The following is a 22,831-nucleotide window of genomic DNA, read 5'->3' as shown; positions in this document are numbered from 1 at the left end:
TCTATCCTCAGCAATGGTCGTAGCCTTGGCTTCCCAAACAGGAGGTAAGCCTCTAAGGATCTTCCTAATCATCTCATATGTGGGATAGGTCTTCCCCAATGCATGCAGTGAATTTATGATGTGTGTGAATATAGTGTACATGCTCTGAATGGACACACCTACATTCATCCTAAAGGCCTCATACTCACTAGTTAACATATCTATCCTACTATCTTTCACATCCCTAGTACCCTCATATGTGACCTTTAACTTATCCCAGATTTCTTTTGCAGTAGAATATACCATAATTCTATTAAATTCATTTACATCAAGACTACAATATAGAATGTTCATAGCAGTGGCATTTAAACTAACATCTTTCATATCATCATCATCATATTCATCCTTAGTTTTAAGAACTCTAGTTGCCCCCTCAGTTTTCATAGGGACAAAATTTCCCTTAGAGACGATCCTCCACACCTTCCAATCAGTATTTTGAAGGTAGATGCGCATACTGTGTTTCCAGAAGGTGTAATTAATACCACTGAAAACGGGAGGTCGTGTGGAAGATGGTCCCTCAGGGAAAGAGGTCACAGAGCTATGAGCCATATGAGATCTTTCTCAAAATAACTACTAGTCTATACAACCTGTCTCTAATACCAATTGTTAGCTTTACCATGATCTCAAGAGGGGGGTGAATTGGTACTTTTAAAATTTATGCCCTAAGTGAGTATCCTAACAGCAGTATATTCACAACCCTATGATTAATCTAGTGCAAGTTATGTAAATCAATTATAATATGTATCTGAAATTAAATAAAGCAGTTCAATTAACTATGCATGCACCAGAAAGCAGTAAAGGAGAGTGACACATAGAAATGTTATTGAGGTTTTGCCAATTTCCTACGTCCCTGCCTTGGCTAACAAGCACAAGGATTACCACTATAATTGTTTACCTAAACAGGTGGAGCGGCACCTAAACAAACCAGGTCAATTAGTACAGGGCTGACCTCAACCTTTACAACCAATCCTTACCGAGCTGGATTATTGCCCCCTCAAACCACGCTTGGAAACATTCAATAATTTCACAACAATGAAATTGGTACAGTAATTATGCTTTCATGTAAAGCAGGTGTGTACCCAATTATGTGCAATCCCATATGTTGATTTAGGTGTAATCCCAAGAGGGGGGTGAATTGGGTATTTTAAAAGATAAACACAATTTTATGAGGTTTAGCCAACTCAGCCTACGTCCTCGCCTTGAGCAACCCACTCAAGGATTCCACTATAATCCCTACTCCTTAAATTGGGATGGAGCTTCTCTTACAATCCGCTATTTACAAGAGGTACAACTTCCTTTTACTCCGCTACTTACAAGAGATACAGCTCTCTCCTCACACCCGGTTCATAGCCCAAACCGTGATTACAATCAAATCTGTAAAACACTCAAAGTTACTTCCAACAAAGCTAGTGAGTACAATGAAATTCCAAATACATATTCATATGATGAAACTTGAAGCTCAGAATGAATAAAACAACACAATCTTTTTATGAATGAATAATGATTCAACACACAATTCTCTTTTTATCAAAAACTCCCAAGTAATGATATATTTAAACGCTTTGGAGAATATTAGGGCTCTAGTTCACTTTGCAAAAATGCATGAAAATCTAATGTGAACTTATTTAAAAACTTTGTCTTGAATATTAGATCATTCAAACTCAACAACTTTCTTTCAAATATTCAATGACACAATGATCTTTGTAATATGCCAATACACACACACACACACACACACACACACACACACATATATATAATAAGATTTCCAAAGAACACAAATTGCTTATAATGTTTTCCATAAGATATCCCTTAATAAAATAATCTATAAATAAATAAACTCAAGATCAATCACTCAGCTTATGTTCAATAATTGATTTAGAGATTAAAAGTTCTTTGAAAGATATATATATATATATATATATATATATATTTTTCAATAAGTAAATTAGTATATATGAAAAACTCTTATGAAAATAAACATGAACGTGCAACTTGATATACCAAACCTCAATACCAAGAAGGAATGCACAAATATTGCTAGAATGTCTTTTGAAAAATGAGTTAGCCTTAGCTCAGATTCGATGTAAGAACTTGAAATCCCAATCTAAAGTTTCAGCTGTATGATCAAAGCTGAGCTAAACGTGCAATCTCCTCAAGCGAATGCTAAAGGTTTGTTCTCTTCTCTTTCAAAAGTCTTAGCTTAGCACTAGGGTTTAGATGATGTATAAATAGGTGTTTTACCCTTAGAATCAATCCTAACCATTGGATAAAAGAAATAGCTCGCATGTTTTTTCATTAAAAAATAATTTTTTAAACTTTCCCAAAGGTTCAAACAACTGAGGTCAAAGGCCCAGACGACTGAAGTTCTTTAAAGTTTCAAAAAAATAACCTGGACACTGGGTCAGACGACTAAGTTTGGGCTTCAGATGACTGAAGTGTTGAGTTTATATGACTGAAGTCTGAGTTCAGTCTTCTAAGGTGTTTTTGCCAGGTTATGTGTTTCACCATAAATTATTCAGGCGACTGAACTTAAACTTCGGTCTTCTGAAGAAATTCTTCAGACGATTGAGGTTAACTTTGGTCTTCTGAAGTGGCAACTTCAAGCGACTGACCGTTGAGTTCGGTCGTCTGAAGTACCTATTTCCTGAATTGTTTCTTTATACTTTGAAAAATTGATTTCCTCTCTTTCTTAGCTCTTTCATAAAAACATTTTCCAAGGTTTTAAAAATATTTCTAATTCCATGAATGTCCCCTAATGATGTTCATGAAATGCATAAGTCCTAAGATCATTCTAGTTCATGATTTGAGCCTCAAATTAAATCATATGAAAATGTAAATTAATGAATTCTAAGTACCCATTCCCATGACGCCCTTGAACTTCGTGCTTGCATCTTCATTCTTGTATTCTTTGAGTTCCATGGATTTTCCAAGTTATGTATACTTTCATCTTCATGGCTTCCATGACTTGTTATCCTTTCGTGCATGCTATATATATATATATATATAGTTCTTGTTCACAATCTTAATGCACAAATCAAATACCAAGTGATTTGTCATTATCAAAACAAGATTGGACTCATAGAGTCAACAGCATACACCACCAAATGATATAATAAGGTAAGCTCAATGTGGTCTTAGATACCTACTCTCAAATATATTTGCAGTCATTGTAATCAATGCGTGAGAGTGCAAACAATATGATCTTTGTATCACAAAATATGTTCAATCTAAATGCTCAAACAAAGATGTCAATCAAACTTCATACATCTTAACTAGTAGATTTTCTCAATGTATAAAGCTTAAGTAGTGCATAGATTTGATTTGCGAAAAGGATTTAATCTTTGTGTTCAAAAAATGATATAACTCAATGAATATTGCAACAAAGATTTTCACCACATAAACAAATATCTCTTCAAAGATTTCTCAAGATGAACCACACTAGATATTTGAAAATGATTTGAAAATATTTTTGCAACCAAAATCAAATAAGAACTTCTCAAGATATTGCAATGACAATGAAATACTTTGAAGCTCAAGTGAAGTCTTCTTAGGATAGACTTATTAATAAAGTCCCCCAAGAATACTTGAGGTTTTGCTCTCAAATAAAATCGTATCAATCAAGCAAAACACTTATTAGAGCAAACCTATAGAATAATCAACACTCAAATCAAACTTACAAAGGATTTTTGGCAATATGGCAAGGTAAGAATGAGTGTATGGAGCTTAAAAATGAGTAATATGAATTTTGGAATTGAGAGAAAATTCACTAATCGGGTTTGCTAGTCTTATAGCTAATCATTCCAAATGAAGAGGTATATATAGACTTCCCCTTGATTATAACCGTTATGGACACAAATGGAATTTTTATAAAATTTTTAATATTATTTAATTAAATTAACCCCATTTAAAAATATTAACTGCGGTAAAAAATATAGGGCAACCCGAGAGCTCCGGTCGACTGAGACGAGTTCAGTGGACTAAGTTGCTTGAAGTTTGGTCTATCGAACATTATATGAACTATAAGTTTGGTCAATTAGACTTGTAAGTCCAAGGGCGATTTTTCCCTTTTTGTGCGGTTCGGTGGACCGGGGACATTTTGAACTATTTCGGTTAATCGACCAAACCGTTGAGTTCCTACACGTGGGAACTCGGTCGACCAGGGCATTGATATGCATTTTATGCTCAGTTGACCGGAAGGTCAATTAAGTTGACTCCTAGGGAGTTCGGTTGATCGGGTACAAATGAACTAAGTGAGTTTAATCGATCGAGTCGTGATCAATCTGTTGACCCGTTCCTAGTTCGGTTGACCAGGGGTATTTTGTACATAGGAGTACGGTCGACCGAACATGTAATTTTCATACATTTCAATTCTTTTCAAGTTGTGAAAACACCCTAATAAAATGACCAAACATATATATGCATGAGTGAGTGTCCTAGGATCATTTCGAGTTCCTTTTTAGTTATGAGCTTACCTATTAAATCATACAGGTGATGCATGCAATTATTACAAGCCAAACCCTATTTACTATTACAGACCCTTCAAATAACAATGAAATAAAATACAACATATATTGGGTATTTAGTTTTAGTTCATTTTTGTGCTATCATTATGATCTGCCAATTAGAATTCCTACACATAACCTCAAACACCCATCAAATACAATAAGTATTTGTCATTATCAAAACTGAGCATGACCAAGGTCAACATACTTTATACTTGATATTTTTTCTAGAGATATTTGAGTGTGCACTTGAGATCTTTTAGGTTTGTGATTGATATAATTTTAACTCAAAGATATATTCACACCACTTTCACATATAAACTGTTATTATTGCATATAACTTAGAGTTGGCATTTAGACTCCACTGAGCTTATACATTCATATTATACGGAAGTACAATTTGTAATTGTATTGAGCATACTATTGTATATCATCTGCTTAGTTTAGAAGCACCTCTATTTGTACACAAATTTGATATTACTGGTTGTATTCCCGACGGGTTGTCGGAAGAGGGAGACTAGCCCTGTGAATAGTCTCGGATTGGCTTTGACCTGGTTAGGAAAGGGTTGTAAACGGTGCCGCTCCACCCATTAAGTGAGCAACAGTGGTAATCATCGAGCTTGCGAGCTGAGGCAAGGACGTAATTAGTATTGGCCGAACCCCGATAACATTTTTTGTGCTTGCTTTTAATTTCCGTATTTTAAATTTCAGCACCTGAATATTTGCATTTAATTGTTTTAATATTTGATTGGGTTTATGATTATATAGAAAGACCATAGGTTTGTGCATTTCTTTTTGAGGAATCGGAATTGACCTAGGCAAAAGTTTTAAAATTCCAATTCACCCCCTCCCCCTCTTGGGAATACACCAATTCCAACACACATTGATTTGAAAAACTATTTTTTTTATGAGAATCATTAGTTATACTCCCTGGTTGCAAATTAATTGCAACTTGAAAGGGGGTTTGCTTTTTATTGTTATGCACATTTCATACATATTCTTGAAGCTTACAACTCTCTCATTTTGCATTATCTGAAATTGATTTTTAGAAAGTAAGCTAAAGTTATTCCCATTCTATTTTATTGATAAATATTATTCGGGAAGAACTTATAATTAGCTTCTGTGTCTTGGCATTCTTATTGCCAAATTCGAAAGCTTGTTTGTGCTATTTGATAATACATATCTTTGCAAGCTTGAAATCCTAATCTTAGTTATGCATAATAATTGGAATATATTTGTTGAGATATTGGCTTAGAAGTTTAAAGTCCTTTTTATTATTTACTTGTTGAAAAAAATTATCTCTAATTAAAGGTATTACTCTCATGTATATACATTCTATACACTTTGGTTGAGAGTTGACACATAACTTGACCTGGTCTCACTTGAGCATAAATTACTATCATCTGTGAGTTCATTGGTTGTGTTGTGCATATTGGTACATATTTTCTTATTGGAGAAGCACATATATTGTACACAAAGTTTATACTGATTATTGTATTTTAGACGTAGCCTGAAGAGGGTGTACTTTGCCCTATGAAGGAGTGGATTGTAAAGGTTGGGATCAACCCTGCTAATGTGACCTAAGATTTCCCTTTCCTAGTAAGGAGAGGGAGATTATAATCAGTGCCGCTTTACCCGTAGGGGGGCATTTAGTGGAATCATCTTGCTTATAACGTTGAGGGGGGGACATAGGCAGTATTGGACGAATCCCGATAACATATCATGTGTCGCTTTTTATTTCTCTTTTCTCTTTATTTTCGGTATATGTATTCTTGCACTTAAATTATTGTGAATGTTTTATTTGGGTTCAATTTCTGCATACATATCTACTTAGGAAATACTGAGTTTGCTATAACTGTAATATCTTTTGCTCATTGTTAAATTACTGGGTGATTGGTATTTGCGTAGACAGACCCTAGGTAGTGAAATACTACTTGTGATTAGGATTTAAGTTAGGGATAATTTTAAATTTCTAATTCATCCCCCTCTTGGGATTACACCAATTCCAACAATTGCTGATTATATGAAGATCTTGTGTACTCATAAAATTTATTACTGCTTGGATTATTGTGAACTGTTTAGTGTAGACAACCAGGTCTGGAGCATATCTCTATGGAAAGCGTCCTATTTACTAAGGAAATGCTGCCAAAATTTTTCTAAACATTTATAATTTTGGAAAACGTAATCCTATGAACTTTCATGCGTATTATTGTCTTTATTTTTGAGTCCTAAGGTTCTCTTGAACACATTGAGCATCTGTATGATGCAATAGTCTTGTGATTTGCATGCTTTTATGACTTGTAGATTTGGGAAATGGTCTATTTACAGACGGCATGCTGCCAAAAATTTGTCAATTGTTTCCTAAAAATAATCAAAGTCATATACCATATTTGTGAGAATGATTATAGTGTATTGAATGTTAAAATATTTTTGAAAGGATGAGTGAAGTTCAAAGGAATTTTCAACTTCATCTCTAAATTTACTTTTGCATATACTAGGTGAAAATTCTATCAATCATGGACTCATTTGCATTATTTGATTATTATAGTTATTTTTGAGTCCTAAGGAAGTCATGTACATCATGAACATCACATTCTATTTTTTCATAGAACTATATTCTTATATAGATTGTTTGTGGGATGCATGAACACATTACATTATTTAATGTTGATCATATGAAGGTCTAGTGCACTCATAAAATTCATTAGTGGTTGGATTATTGTGAACTATTTAGTATAAACAACTAGGTTTTGAGCATATCTCTTTGGAAAATGTCCTATTTACATGGAAAATGCTGCCAAAATTTTTCTAAACTGATAAAACTTAGTTATTTAAAATTGTATAATTTTTTTTTAACTATGTCCAATTATTTTGCTATCAGATCATTGATACTTAATAGTACGTATACATATATGTTCAAAAATCGTATACTATTTTTTTTTTTTTATAATTCTTGATTTGCAAGATTTGCGGCAGACACAACATCAACACAATGTCATGCACTACAATCGGATGCAGCTTTTGATTATTTTTTTTGTATTTTTCTTATTATATAAATAAATGGAATTTCTGTATTTTAATTTGAATTTGTATAATGTATTTGTATTTGAATTTGAATTTTTTTTGTTAGCTGAATAGAGGAAATTTATGTATTTTAATTAAATTTGTATAATGTATTTGTATTTATATTTTAATTTGAATTAGAATTTTGAATAATTTATGAATTTTTTAGTAATTATGGTTTAATGTTATGCATGCGAAAATGTAATTACAGATTACAGAATTCATGATTAAAAAAATTATTTATTCTGAATTATTAGTGATGGTTTTAAAACCATCACTAATAATTATTGTCAATATTAGTGAAGGTTTCAAAATCGTTACTAATAGTACAGTATTAGTGACGAATTTTAAAGGCGTCACTAATAGTAGAGTATTAGTGAAAGTTTAAAATTCGTCACTAATAGTATATTATTAGTGATAGTTTTAAAATTCGTCACTAATAGTAGAGTATTAGTGACGGTTTTCAAACCTTCACTAATATTCTACTATTAGTGACGGTTTTGTAATTCGTCCCCAATACTCTACTATTAGTGACACTATACTATTAGTGACGGTTTTGAGACCTTCACTAATACTCTATTATTAATGACGGTTTCGTAATTCGTCTCCCATACTCTACTATTAGTGACGATTTTGAGTCTAACCAATGTAGAATCTATAGTGACAGTATTAGGGTTTTAGTGACGATCATAATCTGTCACTAATACTCTATTATTAGTGATGCTTTTAAATTTCGTCACTAAAAGTTATTAGTAACGGCAGGTGTTGACTTTTTGAGTCCAATCCTTCTTTTTATACTGACAAAGCATATGTTTCTCACGTGTGCTTCTAGTGTTTGAACAGGTCTATATCTTAACATGTGCATATGATAAAGGGAATGGAAGTCAAAAGGAACTTAAAGAGCACATACTCTTGACATGTTCCATGGAAATATGAAGAGCAAAGAAGAAGACATATTCACGTTTATTTGTAAATGCATTTATTATTCTTTGGTTTGTAATTTATTATTATCTGTAATAACTGCATCATGCATGATAGGATTATATGTTCAAGACCCTAGAATGACCTTAGGGATCACCTTCGGTCAACCGACATTGGATTTTTGGGGTTAACTCTCACAACCATGATTGACCATAGGACACATCATGACTAAGTCCCTTAAGCCAAAATTGTAAACACATACAAATAGGGATTAAATCATATAAGTTCAAAAGAAGAAAAAAAGTTTTCAAGAGACCTCAGTCGACTGAACCGTCAGCGCTATAAATGCCTCGGTAGACCGAACGACCAAGAAGTCAACTTTTGACTTTGCTTGGCTGACCGAATGCTTAATCCATTATCCCCGAGTGACCTAACTTTTAGTTCAAAATGAGCTTGGCAAACCAAACCTTACGATCCGGCTAATCGAACTGGTGGACAGGCGACCAAACCTCAAAGGTTTGGGAAATCACCTCTATCCGTTCAACCGACCGCTTCCCATAACAAATTGAACCTAGAAAACAATTCAAAATTGATGAGTCTATTCGATCGACTGTTGTTCAGCTTAGGTCAACTGAACCTCTCAGGTTGCTTGATTTTTATCGCGTTTAAACTAGGTTAATTTTAATTAACCAACATTAAACTTTTCCAAAATGACCTTTGTGTCCCCCAACGATTATAATTCATTGAATATCTTTATATACCCATTCATTTGGAGAGATTAAAAGAGGATTAGCAACATAATTAGCAAAAAACTCTCTCTGATTTTCTTAAGCCCACATTGCATATTCCTTATATTTCCAAGCCAAATTTTTGATACTCTCTCATTTTTATTCTTGCTAAATCTTTTTAAAATAGAGAGTTATATTTTTCTTGTGCTCCTTTCTTACAAACTAATTGCAAGTTAAAGTGAGTATGATTCTCACTTGTGTGAGCATACATATATTGTTCTTGAAACTTTTTATTCTCACTGTCTTGCATTGTTTGATATTTTTCTTGAATGGTAAAGTTTGGGTTTTTCTCAATATATTTGATTGATAAATACTATTTGAGAAAAACTCTTAATAGCTTCCGAGTCATGGCATCTTGATTGCCAGATTAGAAAGCTTGCTTGTATTATTTGATAAAATACTTTTGAGCAAGCTAAAACCCTAATCTTAGTAGTGCTTAATATTTGAAAAACATTATTGTTGAGATTTCCACTTAGAGATTCATGAATCCTTTGATTATATACTGATTATAATATTCTGAATCAAAGGTAATCACTCTCACGTATACACACGTTCATATACATCTTTGGAGAGTTCAAATCTTGTTTAATCAAATGTCACTTGAGCATATATTCTTATTATCTGTGAGTGCACATTTGGATCATAATTTTGTACAAATCTTCTTGTGTTAGAAGCACCTTTCATTGTACACAAAATTATATTGATCAGTTGTATTCTAGACGTGGCTTGAGGGGGTGTTAACTAACCCATAAGGATTGATTGTAAAGGTTGAGATCAGCTTTAGTAATTTGATCTGGTGTTGTATACAATGCTGCTCCACCCGTTAAGTGAGTTTTAGTGGAATCCTCGGGCTTGCGAGTTAGAACCAGGGACATAGGCAGGATTGGCCGAACCCCGATAATATATCTTATGTCTGCTATTAAATTCTTGCACTTTAGTTTCCTACACATGTATGCTTATATTTAATTAATTATGAATGTGTGCATGATTTAAATATTGTGAATGATTGGAATAAACTGAGCCTACTATATTTGCTTCGATTATTTGCTCAATTAATTTCTTCTTGGGTAATTGGTATTTGTTTAGACAGACTCTAAGTTGAGCTATACTGTCTACGATTTGGATTTGGCCTAGGAGAAAGTTTTAAATACCCAATTAACCCCCCCCCCTCCTCTTGGGAATACACCAATTCCAACAGTAGGTATAGCAACTAATTCAAAACCGTCACTAATACTTTTAAAACCGTCACTAATACTATTAGTGATAGTTTTGTGATTATTAGTGACGGTTTTGATCCTTCACTAATAACCTTATTTTTTATAGTGCCAGTCCAAGTAGTTATTTTCTCAAATCTTATTTGTCTACTTTGGAGACATATGACATTAGTTCCCAAATTTGAATAGTTTTTTTCTCAATTCTTAATTGTCTACCTCGAAGGCATTTGGCATTAATTCCAAAATCCAAGTATTCATTTTCTCAAATTTTATTTGTCTACTTCAGAGGCATGTGACATTAGTTCCCAAATCCAAGTAGTCATTTTCTTAAATCTTATTTTTCTACTTCGGAGGCATGTGGCATTAGTTCCCAAATCCAAGTAGTCATTTTTTCAAATCTTATTTGTCTACCTCAAAGGCATGTGATATTAGTTTCCAAATCCAAGTAGTTGTCTTCTCAAATCTTGTTGGTTTGTCTATTTCGAAGGCATGTGACATTAGTTCCTTGTTGGCTTTACAAGGCTTAAAATCATTTTTTGATGATAACAAATCAGAGGAACTTAAAATATTTGGTTAAGTGATGATATTTTAGGAATCAAGTAAGTGAATACAAGGTCAAGTGCATACAAGTAATTGAAAGCTCATATTGTTGACTTTTTGGGTCCGTCACCTGTTTTGATTATGAAAAACCACAATATCTCATCTTTGTGCTTTGAGTATTTGAACAGGTTTATTTTTGTAAGCACGGATGACATATGAGAAATGGAAGCCAAGAAGCACTTAAACAAGCATACCCCGGCGTTTTCCATGGAATTGCAAAGGAGCAGTGCATGAAGACCGATCTTTATTTTCAGTTGTATTATTATATTTTATTTTATTCATGTTGGGTCTGTAATAATTCAAACGTTTGCAATAATGAATGCATGGCATGCATGGTAGGGAGTATAAGCTCAAGATCATAGTTTGACCTTAGGAATCGCCGAATTTTTTTGGTGTCCTAAAGAAGACCTAGACTGACATTAGGATTCCCTATGATTTATTAAAAAAATATGTCTTATAGTCTTAAACATTAATCAATATACGAATAGGGTTAATATACATAGGGAATAGGATCAAAATGCATTAAAAATGCATGTTCGATCGATCGTACTTTCGTAGTGTAAATATGTTGGTCAACCAAATCAGTCACTAGGTTAACAGTTTGACCACGATACGGTCGACCGAACTTGCTCAGTTCAAAATTGCTGGTTGACCGAATCCCTGAGGTCAACACTTTGACCTTTCGGTCGACCGACTAGGAAAGTACTTCAATGCCCTAGTCATCTGAAGGTCCTCAAAAGATGCCACAACTGTCTGGTCGACCAAAATTCTTAGTTCAAAGTGTCTCAGTCGACTAAACAATGTGGAAATGGAAAAATCGCCTTGGAACCCTTAGTCCGATCGACCGTATTCTCAGTTCAAATTTCTCCCGGTCGACTGAACTTAATCACCTGGTCAACCCAACCTTAAGTTCGGTTGACCGGTGCTCTCAAGTTGGGAAAAATTTTTTACCGCAATTAAAGTTTTTACATAGGGTTAATTGAGCTAAAACATTTTAAAACAATCCTAATAATACCCTGTGTACCCCCAACAGCTATAATTTACCCCTCTCCTATATATATGTCGTCATTTGTCCAGATTAGAGAGAGACTAGGAAAAAGATTAAGAAAAATATTCTCTCAGTTTTCCAAGCCTATTTTTCACATACTACTTCCATTCACTCTCATACTCCGAATTTGTAGATTAACCAAGCTTTGTGAGAGTTTCTATTGTGTTTATTGTAGCTTGCTTAATACTCTCAATATTGTGCTTGTAGTTTGTTGTTGATTTTTTGAGAGTTAAGCAAAGAGTTATCCCATTGATTTAATTCGATAAATCTAGTGTTGGGAAAAACTCATAAGCTTGAGGATCTTTACATTGTCATTTCAAGACTCCTATAGCTATAATTTTTGGTGTGCAAATATTTTTCCAAGCTATAATATTTTCAAACTACTCTTGTGCTTATTTCATTGAAGGAAAATATTTTGAGTTAGTTTGAATATTTGATTAGCATCTTTGAAACTCTGATTTGTTATTGAAATTTGTTATAACTTGTTTCAAAGAAATAGCTTGTTAGAACACTCTTGAGCATATACGTGATTATACATTGCTAAGTGTTTGCTTGCACAAAGATCATTACACACATACTCTCACATACTGCTTGATATATTGACATTGTTTAGAGAGCAGTCACATTAAACTTCATTGAGCTTATAGTTCTTATCTCTTGGAAGTGCATTGGTTATTGCATGCGCATATTGGTACAAATATTCTTGTTGGAGAAGCACTGAAATTGTACATAAAATTTATATTGTAAATTTGTTGTGTTCCAGGCGCAGCGTGAGGGGGCGGTGATCTAGCCCATAAGGATCGGTAGGGCCTTCTTCGCTCCACAAGAAGAATTTGTAAAGATTGGGGTCAGCCCTGTGCTAATTGACCTGATTGTAATCGGTGCCACTCCACTTGTTAAGTGAGCTTTAGTGGAATCCTCAAGCTTGCGAGCTAGAGGTGAAGACGTACGCACAATTGGTCGAACCCCAATAACATTTCTTGTGCGTGCTTTTAATTTTTGCGTTTTAAATTCCAGCACACGAATGTTTATATTTTACTATTGTGAATGATTGGGTTTATAATTGCACAGACAGACCCTAGGTCACGTAATACTACTAATCTGGTTTAACCTAGGAGAAATAAATTTTAAATTCCCAATTCACCCCCCTCTTGGGAATACACCAAGGCTAACACATACTCCAAAGAAAGAAGATCTCATAAAGCTTATACTATTAAAGCATGGATTCAAAGATAATTTGATGAAGCTTAAAGTGAATTGAAGTTGGAAGTCAAGATAAACTCAAGATATGGAAAAGTATGAAGACTTAAGTGCTTAGAATGTTAAAGTCTTAAGAAGTTGTTATGTAAGTACTTCAAGCGATTTCAATATGGATTCATGAAACTCTTAGGTTAATTACTTGAACCTACATACCTTTTATAATACTTGTAAAATATTTTTATAAGATCAAAAGTTATTTCAAAAAGGTTAAAATTATTTTGGAATGAAAAGCACCAAAACAGGATTTTTCCAAATTCTGTTATTTTTTCTATATCTGCATTTATGTGTATTTTCCTCTATCAAAAACTCCTTATCTTAAAAGGTATTCAACATGAAAGTTGTGGGATTTTATCTTAGCTTTCTGTTGATATCAAGAACGTCTAATTTTAAGTTGTGTAGAAAGAGTTAGGACCAAAACACTAAAAGTTAGTCAAAACTATCAGACGGCTGACCTTGTCTGTTTAGGTGACTGAATAGTAGACAGAACCACTTCAAGCGCCTGAACCTTGTAACCTCAGGTGCCTAATCTTGTACTGACTTAAAAAATATGCTCAAATTTGAAGTCTAGGTGACTGACCCCTTGAGTTCAGGCGCCTGAACCTTCAAAATTCAAATTTTAACAGTTATGAAACTTTCCAAAAGTGATTTCTTGGTCACCAAACTTTATGAAAACTTAGGGAATACTCCAAGCAACTTGGGCAACACAAAAAATACTCTTCAAATTCTATAAATACATGATTAAACCCAAGGATCAAATACACCAACAACCTACAAGTAGCAAATCAATTAAATTCTTTCTACTCTTCAAAGTTACCTTGCCGATACTCTTGTTGAATTACTTGCTGCGATTTTGCTGAAAAAAGCTCATGGGTCTTTGCATTTTTATTGAGTTATTCAACCTAAGAAAGAACCCCGGTGATATGTATACTTGAGCTTCATCTTTCTATATTGTGATTTTGATTGAAGTATATAGATATCAATTGTACTAATCTACTCTTTTGAGCGTGTCATTGTACACCAAATTGTTTCTTGTTTCTCTTGTAGTTTTTGACAATTCAAGGTTGGTTGAATCGTTGTACCGAGCATGGGGTATCGCTTGGAGAGGGGGCTCCACCCTAAAGAAAGGATTGTAAATGGTTTTTTCCGCCCATAAAAGAACACTATAGTGGAATCCTTAGGTGGTCTTGCCTAAGGCAAGGACGTAGGCTAGGTATAAGTCAAACCTCGTAAAAAAATCGGTCTCACTCTCTTTCCCTAAACCCTCTTTAATTTTCTACACATATATAACTGCATGGTTGTTAATTTCAAATCTATAAATTGTGTGGATTGGATATTAAATAAACCAAAAATTAATTTGACTTTGGGATTGCAGAAACCAAACGAGAGTACGTTGGTTGATCAATACTTTTTGCAGAAACCATAAGGAAGTACATTGATTGATTAACACCCAAAACTCATTAATTGAAAGTTTATTTAAAAATCTGAGTTTTGGAAGAGTGTTGGAATTTTCAATTGTGCTTCATTAAAACAAGGCTTTTATCAAACTCTACTTTTAGTTACTCAATCGCTGAATCTTGGAAGCTTTGCTGAATTCATTCTTTAGTGTAAATCTTGTTTTGGTTATCTTGTTGAGAGAATTGAATTATTCAAAAGTTGAAAGCATTACATTGTGAATCATTGGTTTGTGTTGATTGAATCAATTTATTGGTTGGGTGTTAATTGATATTACTGCAAGATCAAGTTGATTTACTCATTCTTAAAGTTTTAAAAGTGAATATTGATTTTTAAATGAAATTGTAATTCAAATTGTCCTGGTTTGAGTACTAAACTTACAATAAGTTGAGAATCTATAAAAGGAGTTAAAAGAAACTTTTAAAACCCAATTCATCCCCCCCCCCCCCCCCCGGGTCTTGGGACTACACATTACTTTTCATTCCCAAATTCGAGTAGTCATTTCTCAAATCTTGTTGGAGCATCTACTTTATAGGCATGTGACCTTAGTTCCTGAATCCGAGTAGTTATTTTTTCAAATCTTATTTATCTACTTCGGAGTCATGTAATATTAGCTCTTAAATCTGGGTAGTCATTTTCTCAAATCTTGTTAGTTCATCTACTTCGAAGGCACATGAGATTAGTTCCCAAATCAAAGTAGTAGTTTTCTTAGATCTTATTACTTTTTCTTCTTTGGAGGCATATGACGTACTTTCCAAATCTAAAGCATTAATCTCTTTGTAAGACTATGACAATTTATACCTTATTCTGTATGCCTATTGATTTTATCTAAGTTTCTGTTAGAATTGGTGTATTCCCAAGAGGGGGGTGAATTGGAATTTTAAACTTTTCTCCTAGGTTGAACTAGATGTTGGCAAGATATTAAAAACTAGGGTCTTTCTATGTAGTTCCAAATATGCCGACAAATATAATGTACGGAAATTTAAATCAAGCGCATCATCCACATAATAACATACACGTGCGGTAAATATAAACAAACACACGATATGTTATCGGGGTTCAGCCAACTGTGCCTACGTCCCCGCCTCTAGCTCGCAAGCTCGAGGATTCCATTAATAGCTCACTTAAAGGTGGAACAACACCGATTACAACCAGGTTAATTAGCATAGGGCTGACCTCAACCTTAACCAAATTAATTAGAGGGGTTGACCTCAACCTACACGCCTTAATAGAATGGCGCACCTAACTTTCCTAATCGGGTCTAAGCCAATCCAGGACTATTCCATGGCTAGTCTCCCTCTTCAGGCTCGTGCCTGGAAATACAACAATATTTAAAAATACAACCAAATGGTACAATGAATATGCTTTCAAGTAAAGCATATGTGTACCCAGATACGCACAATCACAGACACCACAATATGATTTAATATGTAAGTTCAGTGTGGTTTAAGATGTTTACTCTCAAATAGATTTACTATCGTTGTAATCAGTGCATGAGAGTGCGAACACTACAATCTTTGTATTACAAGATGTATTCAATCTAAGTGCTCAAACAAAGATATTAACCAAACAGTACATATATATAGAGATATGAAGCTCTAGCAATGTATAAGTTTAGTTTGCAAAAAGAATTTAATCCTTGTATTCAACTAAAGATATAAATCAATGAATATTGTAACAAAGATTTTTCTCACACAAACAAATATCTCTTCAAAGATTTATCAAGATAAAACACACTAGATATTTGAAAGCATTTTGAAAATATTTTGCAACTAAAAACAAATACAATCTTCTCAAGATGTTGCAATGAAGGTGCAATCTTAGAAGATCAAATGAAAGTCTTCTTAGGATAGACTTATTAACAAAGTCTCCTAAGAATACTTAGGTTTAGCTCTCAATAAAAATAAATCAATCAAATATGAATGGGAGAACAAACTTATTAAATATAAACAATCAATCAACTTAAAGAGGATTTAAGAGATCGAAGAAGGTAAGCATGAGTGAATAGGGATTGGATATGAGTATTATAGGTTTTGGGATTTTTTGTGAATTTCTTTTAATCAATATTTTTAATCTCATGCTAATTATTTCAAAATAAGAGGGTATTTATAGACACCCCTTGAAATATAACCGTTAGGGACCTATTTGGAATAATTAGGAAAGTTTAATGACCTTTTAAATATTTTAACCATATTTAAAAAATATTTAACTGCGGTGTCTGGTTGACCAGAACAATTTCGGTTGACCAGGACTCATATGGTTCGGTCGATTAGGCAAGAAATGAACTGAATAGTCGGTCGACCGAAAGTGCTTTTTCAGAGGCGATTTTTCATTTTACCGAGGTTTGGTCGACCGGGCCATTTTGAACTAACTGGTTCGGTTGATCATACCGTTGGAATTTTTCCTGAGGACCCTCGGTCGATCAGGTAGTTGAAGTTCATTTTTGTCACGGTCGACCAGATGGTCAAACATTTGACCCCAGGGGGTTTCGGTCGATCGGAAGTTTTGAACTGCAATGGTTCGGTCGACCAGGTGGTCAAGTTGTTGACTAAGGAGGGTTTCAGTCGACCAAGGAGTTTTTAACTGCATAGGGTCGATCGACTAGGGCCTTGGTCAATTGTTAACCCAGACCTATTTTGGTCAACTAGGGCAAAATGAACTGCCTTTGTCGATCGACCAAAAGTGGACCAAGTGTGCATTTCGGTCCCGTTTCAAAACATAAAAACCCTATTCAAGTGCCTAATACATGCAAGTGTAAAGGTGAGTGTCCTAAGGTCACTTAGGGTCCAATTTAGAAGACACCGAAAAAGTCTGGTGTCGGTCGACCGAAGCGAAAACCCTAAGGTCTTTCTAAGGTCATTTTTCATTTATGGTTTGTTTGAGCTTACGTATTATCATGCTTGTGATATGTGTGAACTTATTACAAACTAGGGTCCTAATAACTATTACAGACCAATTAAATGAAATACATTACAACATTGAATATAAATTGGTCTTCAGACTTTGCTTACTTTGTGCCCATCTTGATCTTAACAGTCTTAGTTCATACATAAAACCTCAAACACCCATTAGTTGCAATGAGTATTTGTCATAATCAAAACCAAGCGTGACCTATGAGGTCAACATTCTCTCCCTTTTTGATGATGACAAATACAACAGACAAAAATATAGGGTTAAGCCTAAGAAGGCTCCCCCTCACAATATGCATCTAATGTATGTTTAAATAAATCCATTATTTTTGCCCCTTTCCATCTCCCCCTTTTGACAACAGTAAAATGGGCCATTTAAATTAACATCTTAGGCAATTGGTGATTATTACATTTATGCATGATAAATTTTGGAAAGATTTTTGAAAAATTTCGGCAAAGTTCTGTTTGTAAATCGGACTTTCCAAGAGACATCCTGTATAAATGTAACCTGTTTGAGTTTAAATTTTCTAGCAATTTATCCACAACTACTCAAACAGTTCAGTATGGTCCAATACAGCAAATAAAATATCAATATGAACATGAATTGGACAAGTTGTGCAATCACAGATGATAATCAATATAAGCATGCAATAGAGGTATAACTTGTAGTCATTCAAAAATATAGTAGTCATACTTATGCACAAAAAAATGATAGAGATAACCTCAGCAATTAAGCACACAAATAATATAACTGGTCATTTAAATAATTTAAATGATATGTCAACAATGTTAGACCATAAGCATACACAAACCATTTACTATTGAAACAAATCATAAGACCCGTGGAAGATTTGAATTAAAAACACACGGCATATGATACCAAAAAGGAGGTTTGAGCATAAACACAGTATAACAGGTTTGCATGCATTTTCATATGAGATTACTGGACCATTTATGTAATCTATAAAAATATAGTATATAATGATAATAAGGCAAGAGATAAAAATTTGAGTTTTGAGAAGGGTTCTTGCCATAAGTACTAAAATAAATACATATGTATATAAATATAAACATATATCCCCCTTTGATATTTGCAAAAGGTACTGGGGGTGCTTGCCAAAAACAAATTTAAAGATCATGCAAACAAGCAACAAATTTTCTGGTATGTCTATTAAGCACATACTAAAGTATAACTAGAAAACCAAAGCCATAATGATCCTAAAAGTTCAACAATCACATGCAAGATCATATGGCAAATACAAACAGTTGTGGCAATATAAACATGCTTCAAATTATGATTTTTAATAAAATATTTTCATTCAAGTACATGCCACAATGAATTCATTTAAGATCTAAGCTAAACATATGGGTAAGCAAAATAGGGTAGTAATTTAATTTTAAATGCTCCCCCTATCAATTTGAGTACGTGCTTAGATTTTTTAGCTGCTTATACTAACTAAAGATTAGTTTCATTATGCTCAATAGTATAAGCCATCAATCCACATCTTTATAATCAACTATACTGAGTATTTGTCAATTGCATTTTTCACTTGATTAGTATAGTTGTCCCTATAGACCATAGATGCATCAAAGAATATATATTAAGGCATGCAATATAGTTCAAGACCCACAAACATTCCATATCAAAATGTAAGCCTTTACGCACAATATATAATGTTCAGGGATTTTAGAAGAGTCTCAATATTTCAATAGACGAAAGTGACGAATATAAGTCATTTATGTGCTTCCTATAGGGATGGAGCTGAGCTCCCCTAAGTATGTGATGATTATGCAAGGATGAAAATGTGATATTTCTATTTAAGTTTTCACTCATCCTTTCAAAAACATTATAACATTTTTATTATCATAAGCATCCTTAACACAAGATTTTGGTTTGGGAAAAATCATGTTGAAATTTTGGCAACGGCCGTCTGTAAATTGGACATTTCCCAAATTTTAAAGTACCAAAACCTGATAGATTCAAACAATCAATTCAAAATATTTCAGTTTAAGCATGCGAGAACCTATGTATGCTACCAGCATGTAATACACAACATACTGCATCAGCCATGCAGTTGGCGTTCCATACAAGCATGCAAGTAAATAAGTTTCTGCAACAGCCTTGCAGATGACGTTCCATGCAATCCAGTATTATCAAACAACATATTCAATAATAGTTTGCAATACTAGATAATCACAAATCACTATCCATCAATATATAGTATAAACAATACACAACAGTGGATAGTTATGAGTTTAGTATAGTATGGTTATTCATTAAGGCACAAAGACATAAATGATATGAGAATATGAGAGCATTTTCATTTATATAAATATGAAGGATAAATGCTCCCCCTGAGTTATGCACTTATTCAATTTATGTCTTTTTCACTGTCTAGTTCTTTAGCTAAGTGTTTTAAGATTTTTGATGATATATGCTTGGCTTTGGATGAATAGGCTTAGCGGACCAAAAAGTCACAATAGATATTTCTTCAAGTGAGCTAAGCCAATATTGCCTCTATTGATATAAATTTCAATATGTGTGAGAGGCACAAGTTAGAATGACTTTCAATTTAAAAGTACACATGCATAGGTCTACTTAAATTTTATGCATTCATCTAGATTGAGACCTAGGCAATCATATTAGTCATTCAACTCATCTCTAAGTACACAAAGCTCTAAAGGATATGTCTTAGTGATTTGAGAGCTCGTGAAAGGATGATAAATAAATATTCTTTGTAGATTTAAATCACTAATGGGTACAGAGGAGTATTTAGGATAGACTGGACATTTTTCAAAATATTTTTGTGAAGGTAATCATGTCCATGCTTGGGCAAAGAGCATATAGGATATGTGAATGTTGTGAACAATGCTCATTGGTGATCAGAAAGTATCCTTTCAATATTATCACAATTTAGAATAAGGATACAAACCAAGGAAATGATGAATCTATACCTGATATGATTGTGGTTCGGTAAAGATTTCCTATAGAGCGATTAAACCAAAATTAAAGGTCTTGCAATTTAAATTCAAAGGGACCAAATTCCTAGTGGATACCTTTAATTTGGTTATAGCTATGAGAAGCACTTTATATATATATATATATATATATATATATATATATTAGCCATTTAAGATTAGTAGTGCTTTAAGCCCAAAGTGATGACATGATTTTGATTTAGGCTTTTCACATTCAAAAGTGAGTTTAGGGTATAGTGATATATGATAAAAGATAGAACCCTAACACTCAATTTTGTTTAATGGACAATAGTTGCTTAACTTGGTGATTTTCATGTTAGCATGGGTTAAGCATTTAGAACTAAATACCGGGCGTACATGCCATGTCCATTTGGAAGTGGGTAAAGGTTCTTAGTATAACAAGATAGTGCGTATACTAAGATTTTCATTTTAAGCAACAACCACTTTCCAAAGTTGTAGACATCACAACCCCCTAAACCTAAGCCTAGGAACTAAGGAAAGATTAAATAATTAAGTAATATTTATTAAAACCATCCTTCCTCATCTCCAGTTGGGTTTGCTACCATGATAACCCACATCATTTCTTTACTCAAGCCTCTTGCACTTCTAAATAGAAACTTAAACCATATGTGCCACATAGTTTTGCACAATAAGCAAGTATTGAATTTTCGTGAAGGGATATGCTTATTTATTCTGTTTTTACTCTATGAGGCATGAAAATTTTGATGACAATGGGATTTATAAAATGAACCCTTTTTAAACGATTTACTTCTTTTAACTCCTAAGGGTTTGTTATGATTATTCCTTTCATTTTTAATCTTAAGAGCAACTTTCGAATAATCATCTGTTTCTTCATCTAAGCATGCAATTTTCAATATTTTCTCAATCTTTTTCTTTTCAAGAATAACATGATAATTTCTAACCCCTTTAGTTCTTTTGCTATTCTTTTGTTCTCATTCTTCAAATATTATATTTCATGCTTAGATGCCCTAACTAAAAACTTGTGCATTTTCAATAAAGTCTTTTCTAGTTTTTTCATGCAACAACATGCTTTTAATATTCAATTCAACACATGGTTCAACACACAATATAACACAAGAGTTATTATATGAATCAGTGCATGAATTTTCAACCTAAACATCGCATGAGCTAGCAGATGATTCATCACGAGATTTTTCACAATGAACATTGCATGAATCATTCACAGTATTTTCAACATATGATTCAGTATATGATACATCACAACATTCATCACAAGAATCATTAAACGAGCGAGAGTGAGAATCATATACCTCCTTATTGATTTTTAGCTCATGATTTACCTCCTCCTGATCATTTGAGCTTGAAGCATTTAGAGGAGTTACGATCTCCTTCTCCTGGGATTCTCCATATTTCTTTTCTAGTTTATCCCAGATTTCCTGTGCACTATAACATGCCATAATCTCAGGAATAATATTAGTATCTAAAGCATAGTACAATAAATTCATGGCATGTGAATTAATCATGTTAAAATCATTTTCATTTATTTGTGCACATCTTCCTTTAGCAGTCACAAGCCAGACCCTCCAGTCCATAGATTTTAAAAATGTGGTCATTCTAATTTTTCAGGTGGTGTAATCGTCACCACAAAATAATGGAGGACTAGTATGTGACTATCCCTCTCAAAATGGGGATACACCAAATCGAGCCATTGTGATCTTTTTGCAAAAATGTTTAAGTCAAGTATAACGAGGCTCTGATACCAATTGTTAGAATTGGTGTATTCCCAAGAGTGGGGGTGAATTGGAATTTTAAACTTTTCTCCTAGGTTGAACTAGATGTTGGCAAGATATTAAAAACTAGGGCCTTTCTATGTAGTTCCAAATACGCCGATAAATATAATGTACGAAAATTTAAATCAAGCACATCATCCACATAATAACATACACGTGCGGTAAATATAAAGTGCGGAAATATAAACAAACACACAATATGTTATCGGGGTTCGGCCAATGTTCCTACGTCCCCGCCTCTAGCTCGTAAGCCCGAGGATTCCACTTATAGCTCACTTAAG

Source organism: Malania oleifera, chromosome 9 (assembly GCF_029873635.1).
Source record: "Malania oleifera isolate guangnan ecotype guangnan chromosome 9, ASM2987363v1, whole genome shotgun sequence".
Lineage (NCBI taxonomy): Eukaryota > Viridiplantae > Streptophyta > Magnoliopsida > Santalales > Ximeniaceae > Malania > Malania oleifera.
This window is presented reverse-complemented; position numbering follows the sequence as displayed.